Raw genomic sequence first — 21,086 nt, forward strand, 5'->3', positions numbered from 1 at the left:
TTACAGTTACAAATGACAACTGAGGAACTGGCTGAGTTCCTAGCTGGGGAACTCTATCACATTCCCCAATGGAACAGCAACAATCTCCCAAGTGCAATGGCAAAGACCAACAAAGAAGGATGGTCCAACAATGAGCCCTTGATACTGATGACTATGCTTACGAGCCTGTGTGCCTGAAATATGAACTGGGCCAAGAGCAGCAGGATGCCTAAGAGTTACCTCCTGAGAGTCTCCATGCTCAAATATGGTCACTCTCTAAGCCAAACTCAGCATGTAAATGCATTACCTTCCTCCCAACATGGGACATGACTCCCAGGGATGAGCCTCTCTGGAGCTGAGGGATTACTACCAAGCACCAGCTAGTGGTGTAACTAGAAAAAGACCTTGAATAAAAGGGTCAACTCAGACCAGCAGAATATCTCAGGCTATATGTAGGATCATGCATTAAAAATTGCTTTTTGACCTTGAAGAAAAAGGGGAAATGGCAAAGACAAATGAGTTTATCTGGCTAAGAGTCTTCAAAAAAAGAGTTGGGAGGTCATCAGAGGAGTCACACTTATGCATGCCTCAGCAGGACTCCAGAGAGCCAAAGTGGATACAACTCCAGGTACTGGTTCTCTTGAGGGCTATGGAGATGCACAGGTTCTATGGTCATGGCAGATGGCTCTGGAGTTCAGTGCCATGTCAGTTGGCCCTACTTTGGAATTTGTGTTCCTAAGTGTGGTGGAGTCGGACTCAGATGTGACCTTTCTACATATGCCTCTTCAGTCACTTTTACTGAACCTGTAGTTGGTGCTGAGGTTGGTGCATACTCAGGAGACTTGAATCTCTGGACTGGCCATGTGCCAGCTGTGCCCTGAGCCTCAGCACACTTGCAACTCCTACCCTCTGGTTCATTGGACTTACCCAGGTCAGCTAACAGGGAGGTGAAGAAGGTCAACCACCACACCAGGGAACCAAGAGTGCCTACAACTTCAAGCAGAAGAATTGCATCCATCATCCATGTGGAATCTAAGCCCCCTCTTGATATAGAGGTGGAGTGGACATAACCAACCCAGGGTCCACAGAATGGAGGAATAGAGTATGTATTAGAATAGACTTACTGATATTCTACTATGGAACTATTGTGACTAGTAATGGAAGAAATTATAGTATTGATGTGGAGAAAGTGGCCACAGCAGCTGCTGAGGGCAGGGATAGGGAAGAAGCGATGTGATGTGGGGGCATTTTTGGGACTTGGAGTTGTTCTTGGTGGTACTGCAGGGACAGAGGCTGGACATTTTATGTCCTGCTATGGCCCCCTGAGTGGGCTGGGGGAGAGTGCAAACTACAATATAAACTATTATCCATGTGCTACAGCAGTGCTACAAAATATATTAACCAAATGCAATGGATGAAAGAGGTTGTTGATGTGGGAGGAGTGGGGTGAGGAGGGGTGGGGGCTATATGCAAACCTCATATACTTTTAAAAAAAATTTTTATCTTTATTTTTTCCTCTTTATTTCTTTTTTAAATGTTATATTAAAAAATACGAGGTCCCCATATACCCCCCACCCCCCCCTCACCCCTCACCCCATTCCTCCCCCCATAACAACAACCTCCTCCATCATCATGGGACATTCATTGCATTTGGTGAATACATCTCTGAGCACGGCTGCATCTCATGGTCAATGGCCCACACCATAGCCCACACTCTCCCACAGTCCACCCAGTGGGCCATGGGAGGACATACAATGTCCAGTAACTGTCCCTGCAGCACCACCCAGGACAACTCCAAGTCCCGAAAATGCCTTTTTGAAAGTAACATTTAAAAAAATAAAGAGATCATAGGGGCAAAAAAAAAAAAAAAAAAGACATGTTAAATGTCACCAAAAATTTATAAAAGTGAATAGGCTAAAATATAAATCATAATGTGAACCAAAATAAATAAATAGACACCTGAGAAATTAATTGCAGGAGGACGAAGAAAATAAGGGACAAAGGGAAAAATAAAATATCCCTTTTCCTCTTGATAATTGTCTGCTGTTAATTCCCCATTGAGAGACACCTTGACCACACCATTATTAGAAGGAAATGCTATCCCAGTTAAAGTCACGAGCTATTTGATAATTTAAGGAGTCATTTCAAGGGATTCCCCAGCTCTGAAATGCTTCACAATGACTCTAGCTACCTCTGGTTCCTGGATGAAAGACTTACTGCAGTCTCCATTTCCCCAGGGTCTGCTGCTCCCAATCTCTTCCCCAGCCTTCCCAGATCCAAGGCAGGCTGCTGCACTGCCCTTGCTGGAGAGGAGACTCTTGTGCACTGCTATCTCTTCTCAGGGCCCTGTCACCTTTTCCAAAGATATTCCTGCATTTCTTAGACTCACTGGGAGTTTGGGCAACTTGGAACCTCTCTGGATGTCACCATCCTTGTGGTCAGTACATTTTCCTTTTTTGTACCAATCCATCAAGACAAAGGGATACAAACAGGCCCATGGCCCTTAAGGGCAGATCCTTTGACCTTGATTTAGAGGACTGGTTCTCAACCAGGCCAGTACTCCCTTGGGTGCTTTGGGGGTCTTTGGGAGATATTTTTGGTCGCCTCTTTCACTGGGTGCACTATTGACATTTAGGTGACAGAGATATCAGCTATTCTGTAAAATGACCCACACAAATTTAGAATGTCGATAATTCATGTAGGTAGACGTATAATTAGCCGAGCCTAGAAATTAATTCCTTCTCACAAATACACACTATTATTTGTGTGTGTGTGTGAATGTTTTAACATGCACTGGGTCTTCCCAGATGGATTGGCCTTGTGAATTGAGGGAAAAGTATTTTTTATTTTGTGGAGAATTGAACAAAAGTTGTTCATCAGTTCAGAAAATCACTTTCTGATTCACCAAAACCTCTCTTCTGTCAGTTTGCATTGTGGCTGCTGCTTTCATACTCTTTCAGTATAACGGTTGGAACTCCATGTCTTGTAGTGTAGTCAGACCCAAGCATTTCCATATTAAAGTATATATGATTTCAGTAGAAACACTTTCCTTTCATTTTTCCTTTATGTCATTGGGGTATTCTGATTTTTTAAATGTTTTGATCAGATAGATTATATTACCTATGAATGTCATTTAAGAATGGCATATGATATGTTATGAAATATTTAAAATATACAGAAGATATTGGGTCTTATAGAGTTGGGACCCATTGATTTAGAGAAGCAGCCCCAATTTCTCTGAACATTTTCAGATGCTTTTGTGAGGGATTGACCTCTTATGCCAAATATAGGCTGACTTTTGCCTACTGGTATGCTGGTAAATATTTAACAACTGCCTCTTTAGGGAAAAAAAAAGCCCTGATTTGTAGTGTTTGTAGATTTCCATGGTATAAATACTCTGGCCATGGCCAATTTTAAGAATCAACCAATGTGGGAAGCAGATGTGGCTCAACTGATAGAGCATCTCTCTACCATATGGAGGGTCCAGGGTTCAATCCCCAGGGCCTCCTGACCTGTGTGGTAAGCTGGCCCACGTGCAGTGCTGCTGCGTGCAAGGAGTGCTGTGCTACACAGGGTGCCCCTGCATAGGGAGGCTCCATGTGCAAGGTGTACGCCCCGCAAGGAGAGGTACCCCATATGAAAAACATTGCAGCCTGCCCAAAAGTGGCGTGGCATACACAGAGAGTTGACACAGCAAGATGACACAACAAAAAAGAGACACAGATTCCCAGTGCCACCTGATAATATAAATGGATGCAGAAAAACATAGTGAATGGACACAGAGCAGACAATGGAGGGGGGGGGGGGGAAGGGGAGAGAAATAAATAAAATAAATCTTTAAAAAGAAAAGAACCAACCAATGTGATGTCACTGAGTGTAGAGTTGGGTCGTATCATGGTTAATTTCATGTGTCCGTCCACTTGACTAAGTTTTGGTGTCCAGTCAAGAAAGCACCGGCCAGATTGTTACTGTGAGGGTATTTCATGGATTTAAATCATTAGTCAGTTGATTGCATCTATGGCTGATTACATCTACAAATAAAGACGACTGCCTTGAGCAATGAGAGAAATCTCCTCATCCAATCGATTGGAGGTCTTAAAGAAAGAACTGAGGATTCCAGTGGTCAGAAAGAAGAATTTCTCTCTCTAGTTGGGCCAGCCAACTTCTCCTGGGGAATTCAATGTCATCTTCACTGGAATTCCCAATTTGCAGCCTGCCCTAAGGAATTGGGACTTGCCAATTACCACAGTCATGTGAGCCAATTCCTGTAATGAATCTCTTTATGTATACATATATGTCTCCTCTTGGTTCTGTTTCTCAGGAGAACTCTGGCTGGGACAGGTAGAGATGCCAGAAGAGATCAGTTTCTATGAGCCCAAATGAGCGAGCTCCAGCACAGGTGAGGGAATCTGAGGACTCACCTTAACCAAATTTCTGTTCGGAAACCCCAATTTTTTTCTAGGATTACTCTCAAAGGGCTACAGAGACCATACAGCAAATAACACAAGTAAATAAATGAAAGAAGTAAACAAAAGGTCTCCACCCTACATGGTTAATACAGATACCAGTAGGCTCAGGTAGCTCATGGCTCCAAGCTACTGAATGGAGTGGGAGAAAGTGTAAACTACAGTGTAAACTATGATCTATGCTGTGTGACAATGTTGCAGAATGTGTCCATCAATCGCAATGAATGTACCACACTAATGAAAGAAGTTGTTAATGCAGGGAAGGGTGAGAGGTGTGGGGAATGGGGCATATGGTTTTTTTTTGCCATGAAAAAAAAGAGCAATTTATTGTTTTTTTTTTACACTTCTTAAATTAAAATTAATAGATCACAAAGAATGTTACATTAAAAAACATAAAAAATGTAAGAGGTTCTCATATACCCCGCTCCCCCCACCCCATCATTTTTGTAAATCGTATTTTTTGAAGATATAGACATCACACACAAAAAATGTTACATTAAAAAATATAAGAGGTTCCTATATATTTTTTAACGTAACATTTTATGTATTCTACATATCTTCTAAAAATAAATAAAAATTATATTTAAAAAAAGAGAAGAAAATGAGGATAGGAATGAATCTAAAGTATTCCCTATCAAGTAGGATGATAGCAGTTGAGTTCCAGGATAAAAGAACTGCCTTGTAGCGTTGAGAACTAGAAGACAGGGCAAGGCGTTCCTTGTGTTTATTCTGCTGCCTGCTGGGGAGAAAGCATGAGATGTTGGCAAAGCTGGTTCCGGACCGCACCTGTGAAGCAGCATTTAATTAGGCAGGTGATGGAAATTCAGAGGGGCAGCCTCAGCCCACTTGGTTGTAAGGTAGCTGGTAAATTCTTGCTAAATGAACAGGCTAGAGCCCTTTGATGGGCTGCCCGCGGTAAGTGACAAGGTCACCAAACTCTCAGTTATTCTGCTACTTTTTCAAGAGTGAGGGCCCTAGAATGTGCTTTGGCCAGAGTACAAAATCATGTCAAGAGAGAATGACGGAAGGATGATCGGCTAAGAGAATGGAACAAAACAAAGAACAAGATCGGTGTAAACGGTGCTCAAACGTGAACAATGATTAAGATCTGGAGCAACAGCCAAGTGGCTGATGCAATACATGTCTCATTCAGAACTTGTTCAGGACCAAACTGAGCAAATTTTCCATTGTTTCTGCAAATCCATGTTAAAGAACACTGAAGAATTCTTGGGATTTGAAAATCAGCCTCCCAAATGTGTATAGACATTAAAGTACATTCAGTACCCACGATGATGTGAACAGTGTGAAATTTCCAGAGAACAGACGCAGGGGAATTAATTACTCATCTGGCTTGGACATGGACCCTAAGTTGTGTTGGCTATTTTAAATGCTCTATATTATTAAAAAGGACATCACACAAAGCTCTTTTGCAATATTGAAAGCAAAATTTTTTCAGAGTTTACATTCTACATGCCTCTTTAGTGCTTTAAAATCTGAAGAAACTTCAAGCACAGTCTATATTAGAGGGTCTAATGATCAGTGTTAAAAGCGAGAAGTAAATTAAAAAGTACTGGTATTTCACATTTGTCACAAGCCTTGAAGGTTTCGGTGGATCTGAGATGCTCTTTATGCCCTATGGCACTACAGAGTTAATGCGAATTTTAATAAATTCTGGGGTCTATGATGAATGTGTTCCAGACATGCAGAAGTTTGTGGCGACTGTCAACCCGAAAAATTTGCAACCAAAGCAGATAATGGCATATGGCGTGCGAGCTGATGAGGGGGAAGAAGGTTCACAGAGCCTTCACTAGCAGATGCTCAATGACAGGAGGAAAGTGAATTGTATGCTCTCTTGGGAAAACAAGAAAACAAAGTGGAGAAAAGTTTTTGTCATGTCAGTGGAACATATTCATGAGCTACACAGTTTTTTCTCTTGTACCAGACGAAGATGCCCAAGGTAGAGAGCACTCATGAAAATGAGCTTAGGCCTCTGTGACCAGAGGGTCTCAAGTCATCAGCTAGAACTGCAAAGAACATGTTGCATTATTCTCTCATAACAGTATTTAATAGCACCATAGCTTTTGTCGTTGTTGTTTAAACAGCATGGTAGCATTTATTCCATCACTGCTTGCTTTGCTTGCTGTCTGCAGCCAGACAAGACTTCCCTTAACAAGTCTTTAATGAAAAAGGAACTTCTGGTTGCAGTGGAGACACTGCATGAACCACAGCTCTAACTTCCTAGTGCAACTGGCAGGCAGCACATGTAAAGCGAGTGCCGATTGATTATAGCCCATTCTGAAAAGTGCTATAGATGAGTCAAGAAGTGAAAAGAGAGACGGTGTCTGTTTGGTGCAGTTGATGATAGATGACATATGTTATGCATGTGCTTCAGTTGGGTTTTCCCAGAAGGAGACACTGAGATAAGACTCTGAGGGCAAGTAGTTTTATACAGGGGATCCCTGGAAGCCCCAGCAGAGAAGAGAAGTGAGATGAAGTGGGGATAGAGGCCAATGGAGGGTGTGGTGTTGAGAAGTTACCTCTGTGGGTGAGTGGAGCTCCAGCCTGCCGAGGAGTTAGGAGATGATGTGTAGGGCACTGCAGAGGTATTCTCCCAGAGGTGCAGGAAAGCTTGAGGAATTATCTGCCAGTTTCCCCTCTGTCTGGGAGTATTACTTTCTGATATGGTGTGAGAGCCAAGGATGCTCTCTCGGCCAGGAATAAAAGCCCTCAGGCAAAAAATTGCAAGTAAGTAGCCTTTGGTGTGTAGAGGTGAGGGTAAAACATGAATGGGATTCTGGCAAGATTCGCTACAGTATGTGTGTGTGCATACTGTTTGCGCATGTACATAAACATAAAAAGAAATGACCTTGAAGAGTGGAACTAGAGTTTGTGTAAAAAGGCAGAGGTCACTGCTAGCGGTAAACTAGTGTACACAAAGGTTCAGAAAGATGATATTCACAGGAGAATCAGGGGTGATGATGCTAATTCTGTCTTGAAGAATTTATACACCAAGCAGGTAACCTTTACATATTATGAAGTATCTCTCCAGCAACATTCAGTATTCTTCCCATATTACGGATGAGGAAACTCAGGGTCTCTTAAATAGTGTGTTCCAAATCACAGTGAGTAATGGACAAACCGGAATTTTAATTCAAGTCTGTTCTTCTCGAAAAACTGTGCTCTTACAACTATAACATTGCCCAGTTAAGCCTACTTGTTTGTTTTTAGAGAGGCCTGCAACAGATATTAGAAAGATAAAGATATGGAACCAAGGCTCTATTTTCAAAGGCATGGGGTAAGCACTAAAGGCATTTGGAGAAAACACATATGATGAATCGGGCAAATAAATGCTGAAAAGACTGGTGGAGGTCATTCGATAAGTCACAAAATGTGGGTGGTAGAAATGGGAAAAAAAGATGATTGGGAAAGACAGTGTTTACTCCAGCAAAACTTACAGGACTTGGAAAGTCACTCCATGTGAATGGCAGAGTGGAGAGGCAAAGCCTGCTTGGAGTTGTCAAAATAGGGGACAGGGAGGAGAAAGTAGGGGTGACTGGCAGTCATTGGGATGCCTTGGTTTGCATGCAAGTTCCATTTTTATCACTCTGACTTGAGGCAGTGCAAAATATTTGAGCATAAGGGTCTGGTATGGTATTGCTCTCACTAACACCCTGCCCTGCCTCCAAGGGCTGGCTCTTGTGCCCCATGTGCCACAAAAGCTCCCCTGACCAATCTAACAGGGGCACTTCTCTCTCTGAACTTCTAGAGTTGTGCTATGCAAGAGAACTGTCAGCAATGATGGAAATATATCTGTACTCTACAATCCTGTAGCCATTAGCCCTATGTGGGTATTGAATGCTTGAAATGCAGTGTGTGCAACTGAGGAATAAAACTTAAAATTTTTAATTCATTTTAATCTAAATTTAAATATCAATAGCCACCTGTGGCTAGGGGCAAACATAGTGAGGGTCCAGAACTTTTATCACTATGTCTCATTCCACACTGTCTTATAGGAAGAATATTTCTGCAAATGACTCAGTTCTCCATGCTCACAATAAACTGGTGGGACCAAGGGTTCTCTCTTGTTTGGCTGCCATTTTGACTTGGATCTTTAACATGGTAGATTACTTGTCAATCTTGTTGCTCAAAAAACAAACAAACAAACAAAACCCTTGACAACTTTTAATGACTTTCATGAGTTCTCAGTAGATGTTAGGTCTCTGCTCAGGTCCCTGGGGAGCAAGGGATAGTTAAAACATAGCCCTTAGCCTCACAGGGCTCAGGTCTCATGGAGTAGGCAAAGAAATGAAGCTAAGAGTGTCTCTCCAAACTGAAAATGCCATTTACCTAGAGCTGTAATTTGCCTTAAGGGATTTAGGTCTATATTCTTGTATTGTTTCCTCAGGTTCCCATAGAATCAATTTTCTTTGCCACAGGAAAAAATAAGAGAATAAATGGACATGAGACCTATTTGGATTCCTGAAAAAAAAATGTAGTAAGAAAATCATGTTCTTTGGGAAGCAATGACTGACTGAGAGGAAGAGAAATGAGGAGCGCTCTTCTAGGACAGAAACTTTGAAAACCTTCACCCTGTTTTATATAACTGCAAAATAAGTTGATCTCTCACCAAGAGGGCTTTTATTTTGTGGGCAAGCCTTGAAATTCAGAGACCGTGCCTTACTCAGCATAGTCTCCTTTCTTCCATTTTGTCTCCAAATAGTAGATGCTCAAAACACATCTGTTAAAAGAATAAAGTGGAGAGAATGTTGAGGAATATTTATGCTTCCTTTTTTTTTGGGGGGGGGGAGGGTCCTGGGATTAAAACTGGGACCTTGCATATGGGAAGCTGGTGCTCAACCACTGAGCCACATCAGCTTCCCTGAGTTGGTTCTCTCGTTTGCTTTCCTTGTTGCTTGTTTTTGTCCTTTTTAGGAGGCACTGAGAACCGAACCCAGGACCTTCTATGTGGGGGGCAGGCGCTCAACTTCTTGAGCCACACCTGCCCTCTATGCTTCCCTTTTCTACACTGGGTCAATTCTCCTTTGTCTGGAATCATATCCTTCATAAAAATGGAGGATAGTAAGTCAGTCATAAGGTCTTCCTTTGATCCAGGGAGTGGGCACTCTTGGAAAAAACAGTGGCTCCAGGGAGTTAAAAGGGGATAAGCCTTAGCAAGACAGCCTTCTACCAGGGAGTGTTCCTGCTCGCTACACACCGCTCCAGCCCAGCTAAGCTAACCCTGTTGGAATGTTAAACAGAGTGCAGCCAATACCTTGTAAATGTGGAAGGAAACCATCAGGTTCCTGCCAAGACTAATCATTAGTGAAAAGGGTCTCCCTGGAAAAAATGAGGTAACAAAGATTGCTAAAAAAGTGTAAAGCAACTTGAGAATCCAATGACATGTTGACAAATATCACTCCTCGCTGCTTTCCTCAACTTAGAAGCAAGCAGTTTAATCACAAGCAATTTCTAAGGAGAATTTGCACAGTTCAGTATTGGGCTACTCCTTGTCTTATCAGCAGCCTCTGAAATGCTCCAGGTGGATTCTGTCCAGGAAAAAAAGAAATCCTGAAATAGTAAAAATTATTAGGGAGGCTTTGCCCTCCAACTATAGCTTCTAGAAAAATACATCTATTTCTTTGAAAAGAAAAAGGAATTCACAGCATCTAAAAACTGCCCCTCCCCCTTTTAAAAATGTATTTGATGACTAATTTCACAAAAGAAAAAGAAATGAAAATAACAGTACTAAAAGCCAGCATTCAAATGTCAAAGAAGACAAGATTTCCAGGAACATATCACAACTGATCTAAAAAAGTTGAAAAGGTTATTAGAGTAGTAATTTAGTTTGGGATGCAGTCTCTTCTCACTCTAGAGCAAATTAAATAAAATCACAGAATTGAAATTTTTATATTGCTTATAAAGTCTTGCCAGGGTAACTTTAACCTAGCCTGGTCTGTCTAGATTTACTCCGGTTAAAAGGCAAAATTGAGGTCAAATTTAACACTAGTATCTCATTCTTCAGTTTAAATCACATGAACTCAAGTGGTTTCACATGGTTTTGCTTCCAAGCCATGAACAAATCAACACTGTTGGATGTAGCTGGCTTGAATAGTTGGGTTTCATTCAATTTAGGGTTCAAATTATGTTCTTGAACCTGTAACAATGCCTTTCATCAATTTTTGAAAAGGCATGAACTTTTTCTCTTTAAAATTGCTTCTGTCCCATTCTCTCTCTCCTTTCCTTCTAGAAGTCCAAACATATACATTAAAACTTTTGAATATGTCCTATAAGTCTCTGCTCTTTTCTGTATTTTCCACCCCTTTAGCTCTCTGTGCGTCTGTCTGAATACTTTGCCTATGCAGTTCACTATTCCTCTCTTCAGCTGTATCCAGACTGCCAAGAAAACCAATTACTGAGCTCTCCATTTCAGTTATTATATATTTTTTTCAGTTCCAGAATTTCCATTTGATCCTTTTAAAATAAATTCCAGTTTTCTGGTGAAATCCTCAATTTTGTCTTATTTCTTGAAAACGCTAATCACAGGTATTTTCAAGATAAGTATAATATTTGGGTCGCCTATGGGTCTATTTCTATTATCTGTTTCTTTTCAGTCCTTTTCTTAATAGGCTTGGTAAGTTTCTATAGAATGCTGGACATTGTGTATGCAAAATTTGAGAGGCTCAGGATATTATCTTCCACCAGGGAGGGCTCACCTTCTCTGAAGGTAAATCTAGACATGTAAAGTAGGGGGATGTTTATCTCAAACTATTCAGAGGTTCAGCTGAGCAGAAGCTGGGCTTCAGCTTCTTTAGACTGGGTCTACCTTGGGTTCATCTATTCCTAGGCTGTTGCCTCCTGGGGGTTCCAACAGGAACCTGGGGTGTTTACTGGAGCTTCTCGTAATTTCAACTTTTGTCTTTCCAGCACCATGCAATTTGGAAAACTGTGCTGCTTTTTCAGCAACTTCTTTGCTCAGCTTCTTAACCTCTTGCCTTATGCAACTGGGAATCAGAACATGCCTGAGTGGGGAAAGTGGTGCACATTGGGCTCATGTCTACGGGCCTTCCTTCTCTCAGAGGTCTTGGCACTGCAAGTCTTGAATGCCTTGACAGATCTCTGATGTTCTGAAACAGATTTATACTTTAATTTTATCTGGCTTTTCTAATTGTTCTTGCTGGGAGTATTGGTCTGTGTCAAGCTTCTTCATCAGAGCCAGAACTGAAATGGTTGAATAACTGTGGTTTTTGCAAAAGCAAATTCCCAGAGACAGAAAACTATTAAAAAATTCAATTGTGAAAATTCATTCTATGTTCCAGGAACTATATGTGTACTAGGGTTTTAAAATAAATAAGTTGATATCCCTACCCTGGGGATATTCACATCCTAGCAGACCTCTTCTAAAGTATACTTGACTCCATTCCATTATTATTCTTTAGTCATTTTTAATATTTATTTCAAGACCCCCAAAAAATCTTTGCTGACTTGGGCAAATACTGAGATCTCTGTTCTCTGAAACTTTGTGCTACTCATTACCCACATCTCACAGAACAACATGTCACAGTGCTTGAATTGTTTAATATATCATTCTTTACCTGCTCTTCCCTTCACTTTCCCCCTCCTACTAGAGAGGAACTAGATTTGATACTTATGCTGCAACATCTAAATTGCCCAATAAATATTTTTTCCTAGTGTGATCATTCCTTGGGAAAACTCTCATATTCCCTGCATTTTTTTTTTTCAGGAAAAGGATGCAGAGAAGAAAGTGACCCTATCTACAGGGTCCTGTCTATGGCAAGAAGACAATTTCTTCTAGGACTGTAACTCTGGAACTCAGTTCTTCTTTCCCTTGAAGAATCATTAATGACCTCTCTTATTTCAGGTCAAGGTAAAAATGGGTAGCATTTATTATTCTAAGGATATTACATGTATTATATCATTAAATCTTGAAAATGGCCTTGAGATACAGGGATTTTATTATCCCCATTCTACAGATAAAGAAATAGAGGCATAGAATGGCAGAGTTGCAAAAACCTAACCATGAGACATGCTTCTCTAGAATTATCAGCTGAAAACCCTGACCTCAAGGCACCCCCTGGTGATGGACCTCAGCCAGAGGATATTTGATGGGATATTGCAGGTCATATGCAAAAGTCTCTCCCTGGAAGACAAACCTTGGGTTTCTTCTGGGTCTATGTAACATTTTTCTTACCATTTTTATTTTATTTTATCACTTAGGACTGAGTTTCATTACAGTGAGTAGAATGGCTTATATAAGCTAGGGTTCTAAACTTTTTTTTCTCAGTGGAACATCACAATGATCTATGAGGCTAGAATAAGAAACTCATGTCTTCTTGGATCAGGTCTCTGTATCAACCATCTGTAAAAAATCTCATGTTCCAAAGGCAGTGAAAAGTTTCCTGAATTTGGAATACAAAAATAGGGGCTACATCCTGCTTTTGCCAAGTAAAACATGGGGGGCTTTGGGCAACATATTACCTTCACATTCCTTATCTGTAAAGTGGGGATAATTGCATGTGTCTTACTCAGTTCACACAGTTGGAGAGGTCAAAATAATGAACGTGGAACTGCTTTGAAATCTTGTGACCTACATATTTTATTTATTTATTATGCCATATTTAAAAATCAGAAATAGTGAACTATAGATGACGATCAGTTATTTTAATAAAATTCCCTTTTTATAAGTCCATTAAAATTACATAAGTATATAATTTTACATTTTCACATGTTGCATATCTAAACAAAAATATTACAATAGATAATTTTGTAGCATTATAGCATATATGTGTATATATATGTAGTTGTTTAATGAAATTTTGTGATATCTCTGTAATGGCAGAATTTATAATATTCCATTTTAATACTTAAGCTTCTGGAACTTACCTGATTGCCTAATCTACTTCTATGGTTTATCCCACACAAGGGGAAAGAAGAGGACTTGGAACTATCAGTGTATCCTAACATCAAAACTGTCATCTCTCCCATTGGATATTGGCAACTCTGTTGTGTTTTCCAAGATGTATGCCAGTAATACTTCAAAATATGATTAGCAGTACCAATACTTTGTAAATTTGGGCACATCTTTTCTTGTTTTGTCTAAGTTATACTTAATTATAGTTAAAACTTAGTTTTCTTGTTTTGTCTTAGGTCTATCTTTGTGAAAGTTGATAAATTAAACAGCTTTTTAACAGCCTTATTGCATGGCCTCTCCCCTCGGGCAGTAGTATAACTCTTATCGGTATTAATGGGAGTTGTGTCAGAGCATATGGGTAGTTATGTGGCTCTTGTAGTTAGTGGTGACAGGCCAATCTCGAAACCTCTGTTTAGAGTTCCAAAGCCTGTCTCAATTATTTAGACTCTCAGGGTGGGGAGGGGGAGATAGGGTGAGTGGCCACATCCTTTTGGCTATCTCTCACACTTGGAACTTTGTCTTTTTTTTTTTTTGGCAGAGACTAGTACTCAGACATGTGTATTGAGTGGGGGTAGAATGAGAGCAAACTGAAGCTGGCTAGTAAGATAGAGAATCAATAGATGGATCTGGAACCTGGCAGGGAGTCCATGTGGACATCAATAACTCCAAGATGGCTGCTGGGAGACCCCCCCCCCCCCCAAGATCCTGCCATTCAGAACAAGACTTCCTCCTGAAGTCAGGAGAAGCCCTGGATATTGCCCAAGGACTTTATCATTGGCCCTCCTGGGGGATTGATGGGTGGGGTAACCAATCAGAACAGCAAATGGCTGGAGCTCCTCCCCTGTCATAGCAAAGGGATGGAATAATTAACAGTTCAAAAAGGAGGCACAAGGCCTGAATGTGCTCTGTCACCTCTGGACCCCTGTCCCTGCCCTCTATGCCCTGCTCTTGCCATTTTTCCTCTGCCATGTGGCCACGCAAGTAAAACCTGGGCATTTGTAATCTATAATGGGGAATTGTAGCCTGTAAATTAGCCCACATTATCGATCTTCACCTCTTTCCTCTCTACCTGGGACCCCTGATCTGTTATTTTCTCCCATTTTTCATCCCTCCCTACCTGAATAAATTACTGTCCTAACTCACCCAAAGTGCTCTTGAAATTCATTTCTGCAGCATAGTTAAGAACCAAAAGATTCCGGTAACAAAACTACACGTCAAATTGTATGAAAGCCAAAATTCAAAGTTAGGGGACCTTTTCCCCAAGTGATTAATCTTGGCATCAGCCTAAATTTTAGTTCAAGGTGATATGAAAAGTTATAGACTTTAGTTAAGGGATATAGTTTTTCCTAATCAAAGAGCCCACCCACTTCCTGCAAATCACAGGATTTTTGAGCTTGAAGAGAGCTATGAAATGGACTCATTTTATAGATAAGAAAAATGAGGCCAACTGAGGTTAAATGAATTACCTAAAGCCATGCAGTTATTTCTAATCCCTGACCACGAACATAGCAAACATTGTGTGAAAATGTGGAATCTGGTGACTGAACAAATATATACACATGCCCAGCACAGAAAAAATTCAGTATTGCTTTTTTTCATGCAAAGTACAGATATAATCTAATATAAAATCATCATTATGTTTTACTGAAATATTAGGAAAAGTCAAACTAATATATTCATACAAGGCTTAGCAGAGTGCCCAGCACAAAATAAGAGCCAAATAAACATTGTTTGACTAAAGAAACCCTGTTGAGAGTTTAACGCAAAAATGATAAAATACTCCAGAAAAGTAATTTCTTAAGCTATATTATTTTTTGCCTGGACAATGGCTTTTATCATTGTGAAACCCAAACTTGATCAATATGATAGACTATGCAGTTGGTTATTCTATTTGAAGCAGATGTCCACCACAGATTTTAAAACTTGCACTATTAGAACTTTTAGTCTTGCTAATTGACTCCTCCTGACCTGGTGTGCCTTCTTTCAAGACCCAAATATTATCCTATCTTTGTAAGAGAGAATGGAGTCCTTCTCCGGGCTGCTCTCATGTATCCCAAACAAAACCACTACAACATTACTCCATTGTTGGAACAATCGCCTTTTCTATGAGATTGTGAATTCTGAGAGGGGAGATGCCCACACATGGTATTTATTTCTCAGTCCACAGCAAGCAAGCACTGCAATGGAAACAGAGTGGAGGCTCCGTAAATATTTGTAGAACGGACGAAAACAAATGCCAAGCCCTCCCTGCAGCCCACACACCCACGTCTCTGCCCCGATTCTCCCTATCAGTGCATCTTAGTTGCATAGCAGAGTGCTGGCTGGCATGCCTCACGCTGCATTTTAGCCTCACAACACCCATCTTTTACTGGCTCTCTTTCCTTGATGAGGAAACAGACTTAGACTTGTTGAGTGACCAGCTCAAAGCCATACACCCCGCCAGGGACAGATGTCTCTCAAATCGCTGGGAACACATGAGCGGAAGGGATTTGAGGTGAACCGGCCCTTGCTGGTTAAAAGCCACCGCAATGAAAAAGCAACCCTAACTCAGCAAATTACTCAACGAGCAGCAACATACACCAAGTCCAAGCTTGCTTCTGTGTAAAACCCAGAAGACAGAGCAGCCAGTGACCTGACAAGCTGCTCAGCCTACTCTGGTGCTTGAAGTTTGATCAGGAAAATGTCCTGAGCAAGAAATTTTGCCACCTCCCCAGGAACCCTCTCTAGAGGTCTTCCAAGGGCAAATGTGTGTGTTCGCCTACCTAAGTTCCTCACGCCGAACCGAGCTCCTCTCACCACCCTCCACACATTCTACAAAGCTCTTTTCACATTCTTTTTTTTTCCTTTCTGCTTGCAACCAGCGACAAGTGTTCTGCTGGTTTCTTAGAGGCATAGAGGTGCTGGGAATTGAACCCGGGACCTCGTATGCGGGAAGCCGGCACTCAACCACTGAGCCACATCAGTAACTCAGGTTCTCCTGAGTAGGTTTTATCATTTGTTTTGCTTATTATTTATTTTTGTGTTTATCAGGAGGCTCTGGAACTGAATACGGGACCTCCCATGCGGGAAGCAGGCGCTCAACCGCTTAAGCCACATCCACTCCCAGAGATGAGTTTTTATGTCCCCGGCTCCCCCCATCCCATTTACTTAGAAGGATCACTTATTAATATTTTTATTCCATAAAAACAAATCAGTGGCAGTTTCTACCACTAAATCAAAAAAACCTCTGGCAACATCAAAGAAAAACCTGGTACTATTCAAAGCAGTTTCTAGATTTTTTTTTTTTATGCCTCAGAATTCACATGACAAAGGGACTAGAAAAAACCTTCCCCACCCATCCCATGCAATTGTGAATATTTACAGTGTTATCATTGTTTATGTTGAGTTCTATTCATTTTTGTGGGCAGGCTTCCCTTGCACAGTTTAACTACTTTCTCATGCTAAGCTCTCTGTGAATTGTCACAATGGTTAATGGGGAAGTCTGTATCAAATACTATTTAATTTTAAGGCATTTCTGCCTGCTAATTTATTACCAACTGCAAATTTCATTTTGCCAGGGCAAAAAACAATTTGTTTGTTTCATGTTGAAAATAGTTTTTCAAATAAATTCTGATGGTACACTTATCAAGCCCTTTTATCTTTCATTAAACTAATGCTTTCAAGCATAATTAAGAAGGGGCTGGAAAACTAGATATATTGTAATGCTCTGATATTAAAGGAGACATATCAAAATAAATTTGCAATCATATCTTTACATCAATCTCTCCTGTGACTGCAATAGTATTATAACCATAATTAATTAGCTACGGTACAAATTACTAATAAATCTTTAGAAATTAAATGCCTAAAATTTCAAAACCATATGCCTTCTTAAATTGATTATTTAGAATTTAGAGGCTTTTTAATTAGGAAGAAATTTATGCAATGCTGTACGTAATAATTAGGAATCAGCTTTTCTGCAATACTTTGGAACATCAGCAAAAATTAAATCTTTGTAAAATAGTTTGGGCTAATTATAGTATTTCAATGTCAAACTTCAACAGGCAGTTAAAATTTAGAGGATAATGTGGCCTTCCCGTGTCTTTTACTTCCACCCTGCCTTATGGTCTCAGTATTGGAATCATGAATTGAATCTGAAAGCAAATAGTGGGGGTGGGGGTGGGGTGGGGAATCTTCCCGGTGATTTATTCCTCCATGGAAGTTTTCATTTTATCCAATGGCTTCCGCCAACCTCATCAATCCGGATTAAACATTTAACGCTCTCTTTCTCTATCCCCTAAGGATGAAGCTGACTTATTCCTGAGCCTTGCCATCATTTTTGGTGCGTGATTTATTTGGACAGGGGACACAAAAGCTGCTTTGTCAGGAGGGTGGGAACATCCTTTGGGATCTAACAAAGGCGTTGCTGAAGTGAGTCCTCATTAAGTGTGTGGTGGAAAGACCCAAAGCGGTGGGCCCGAGGACCTGGCGGTCAGCGACACTTGACACCCAGGGGGCCCGCTGAGAAAGGATTTCAAGGCCAGGTCCTCCTGTGCCCAGAAGGCTGATGGGCAGGTGACTTGTGCCACCTTGCCCCTGATCTACACAAACGTATGTGGAGGCATGCTTAGAAGATACTGTGAGACAGAATAACAGACCAAGAGCCACAAATGACTGCTTATGCCATCAAGAAGAGAGTGGAGTTTCCTTCTTGCTTCATGCCCTCTTCTTTTCCCCCATTCCCTTCAGTAGTTTTCTCTGAATACAATCCAGCCAATAGGTTTTCCATCCATAGGTGCTACTGCAATATAACCTAGTTGGGTAAAATTCATCTTCCTCAAGAAAGATCTGGATCCTGTGTTCTCTGAGAGCCACTTGTCCACTTGTCTGCCCAGGAAAACGAATTCTTTTGCCCTGCTAGCTCCCAAAAGCCCCTGCCTCTTCTGTTGGGTTTCTGTTGACCAGCACGCAGCCATTTCTTCATCTGACAGTCTTCCAGCAAACCTATCAAGCCTCGGGGGCACGTGACTCAAAAGTGACATTGGCTACCAGGTGCATTTGTGCTCCTGGCAGGGTTGGTCTTTCATTGTTGCTTGTAAAGGAAAGGAAGAGTGACTAGAGCATCTCCAAGCACTGGAGCTGGCAGATAAAGCAGAGACGGTGCCACACTTACAGGGAGAAAATTGCTTACGCCCACAGACTGAAATCTCAGGCTCTGACAGCTGCTAGGTAAGTAGATGAGAATCATTTTATGCAGGTTAAATGCACGACCCAGCACATTTTAAACAATGAGAAGATGCTGGTGGCCCGGAGGCGGTGACACCCTGAGCTGTACAGGCTCAGAAGAGTCTCTTCTAGGAGAAATACGGAAAGATAATCACCTTCTCAAAGCAAGGTGCCTTATAACAGCAAAAGGCAGCAAAAGGAATTTCAAGAGAATGGCTTCGGTTCCCCAATTTTCAGCACACAAATACCGCATGCTGACTCTGAGAAATTCAGCCCTATCTTAGAGCCTACGGTCTCTCTACCTGATGCTTTCATCTCATGCCTATATTCTTTTAAGTCTCCTACCTTGTCTCCTGATTTCCAGTCCTGGCCCCTGCAAATCCATCTTTCCCCACTCCCCCTTTTAGCCAAAGAAAAGGCTTCTAAAAGACTACTCCATTTCTTAAAATCCTTCAGTGGCTCTCGCCTGCCATCAGAGACTTCCCAGTACTACAGGTTGACGTACAAGGTTCTCTCGCAGCCACCCTTGCTGACCCTTCGGCCTCCCAGGCTCTGACAGGATGCTCTGGCTCTTCTTTTCTCCCATTCCCCTTTGCTGGCCTATGCCTACTCATCCTTCAAATCTCAGCTTACTTGCTCCTTTCCCCAAGAAGCCTTCCCAGACTCCCCTAGGCGAGTTGGGTGGCCCTCTCTGTGCTCCTGCAGTCCTCTTTGTGCCTCTGGTAAAGCCTTATCGGAAGGTCTTGTCTACTCATTTTTTGTCTCTGGATTTTTCAAGGTTGCAGGAGACAGAAACCCAATTTGAATAAGCTTACACTACAAAGGATGTTTATTGGACACTGTTAGTTCACAAAACCGAAGGAAATGTTGAACAGCCAATTTAAGGAAGGCAGAGATCAGGGCCTGTGTTAGTCACCTAAAGGGGTGCTGCTGCAAAGTACCAGTACTTTTATAAAGGGTGTTTATTTGGGGTAGAAGCTTACCAGGCCCTAAAGCGTCCAACTCAAGGTACCATAAGAGGTACTTTCTTACCGAAAGTCATTGGCCATATGTTGAAGCAAGATGGCGGGCAATGTCTGTGAAGGTCCAACCTTCCTTCTTCTTCTTAAGGCTCCAAGGTCCCAGTTTCTGATCTCAGCTGTAGGCTGGCATAAGGCAACTTTTTCTCCCCAGGACTCATTTCTTTCTGGGCTCAGCTGCTCTGGTGTCTTCCCAAGGTCAGCTGTAGACTATCAGGCTCATCTCTCTTCCTGGGGCCTCTGCCATGTCTAATGAGCTGTCTTTCTTCCTGTGTTCTTCTTCTCTGTGTGTGTACTTCTGTGTGAGAGTCTGTTTTATCAGCCTACCAAGGGGGCTGGGACTCAATCCTGAGTCATACTCTAATGATGTGATTGAATCAAAGCCCTAAACTTAACATAATTTAATCAGACATCTCAGCTGAATCTAATACAATCAAAGGGTTATCATGCCCACAGGAAAAGATCAGTTTACAAAAGTAATCTATATCTCTTTTTTGGAATTCATAAATAATCTCAAACTGCCACAAGGCTCTTCTGGGATCCCTGGATGCCATGACCTTGAACATTAGTCGTGGTGAGCTGGTCTGTGTTTGTTCCCTGCCTCTGTCTGCCCCGGTCTCTTTCCCCTCCACCTCAGTCAAAGTAGGGTTCTCCCCAGAGGGCAGAACCATGTCTACAGATGTGCGTGGTTCTTTCATTCTAATGAGCAAGATCTCAGGGAAGAATTTTGACTGGCCTTTCTTAGATCATGGATCTGCTCTAGAGAGGGAAAATATAAATTGTCTGCCCTGTTTTAGGGAAGGTATAAATTGCAGGTCCCACTCAGATCACATTGCAAGCCCTAGGTACATGGAAGGAGGACGGGAGAGGACGGGGGCAGGATGCACCTATTCCTGCAAACCGAACCACCACAAATCTCAGTGGCAAACAATAATAGGCATTTATTTTTCATGAAGCAATAGGTTGGCTGAGGTCAACCCACTCAGACTGGGTGGCTCTGCTTTAAGCTGCAGGTTGGAGCTGGGTTTCTTGACGTGGGTTTAACTCAGGCCTATTCCAAGGGTGTGTGTTCTGTGGCCAGGCTGAAGGGGAAACTCTTCCTACAGCAACAGCAGGTGCAGGAGAAGCCGCAAAAGTCCATGATGGATCTTAGGGCTTGGGCTTGGCACATGGTGAATTCCACAACATTCTACCTTCAAAGCAAGTCACACAGCCAAGCATGAGATCAAGGGCAGGGAAGGGTATTACACCTCTAGAGGGAAGGGAAGGACATTGCAAAGGGTATGGGTATAGGAGGGGGCGAAGTTTTGACCAATGAGTCCATCTACTACAGGCATTATTTTCCAAAGGAAGGGTGTATAGCAGTTTGATATTATTTATGAATTCCAAAATGAGAGATTATGTTTGTAAACTGGTCTGTTCCTCTGGGTATGATACTCTTGGATTGTATTAGATTCATCTGAGATACCTTTGATTAAATTATGCCAG

At 41.7% G+C, this 21,086-nt stretch overlaps 1 protein-coding gene across 1 annotated transcript in view; it reads right to left on the minus strand.

The window, feature by feature from the left end:
• RARB (retinoic acid receptor beta) overlaps positions 1–21,086 on the minus strand; it is a 444,337-nt gene that overhangs the window by 222,811 nt on the left and 200,440 nt on the right. The window lies entirely within an intron of this gene.

Source organism: Dasypus novemcinctus, chromosome 31 (genome assembly GCF_030445035.2).
Source record: "Dasypus novemcinctus isolate mDasNov1 chromosome 31, mDasNov1.1.hap2, whole genome shotgun sequence".
In the NCBI taxonomy this organism is placed as follows: Eukaryota; Metazoa; Chordata; class Mammalia; order Cingulata; family Dasypodidae; genus Dasypus; species Dasypus novemcinctus.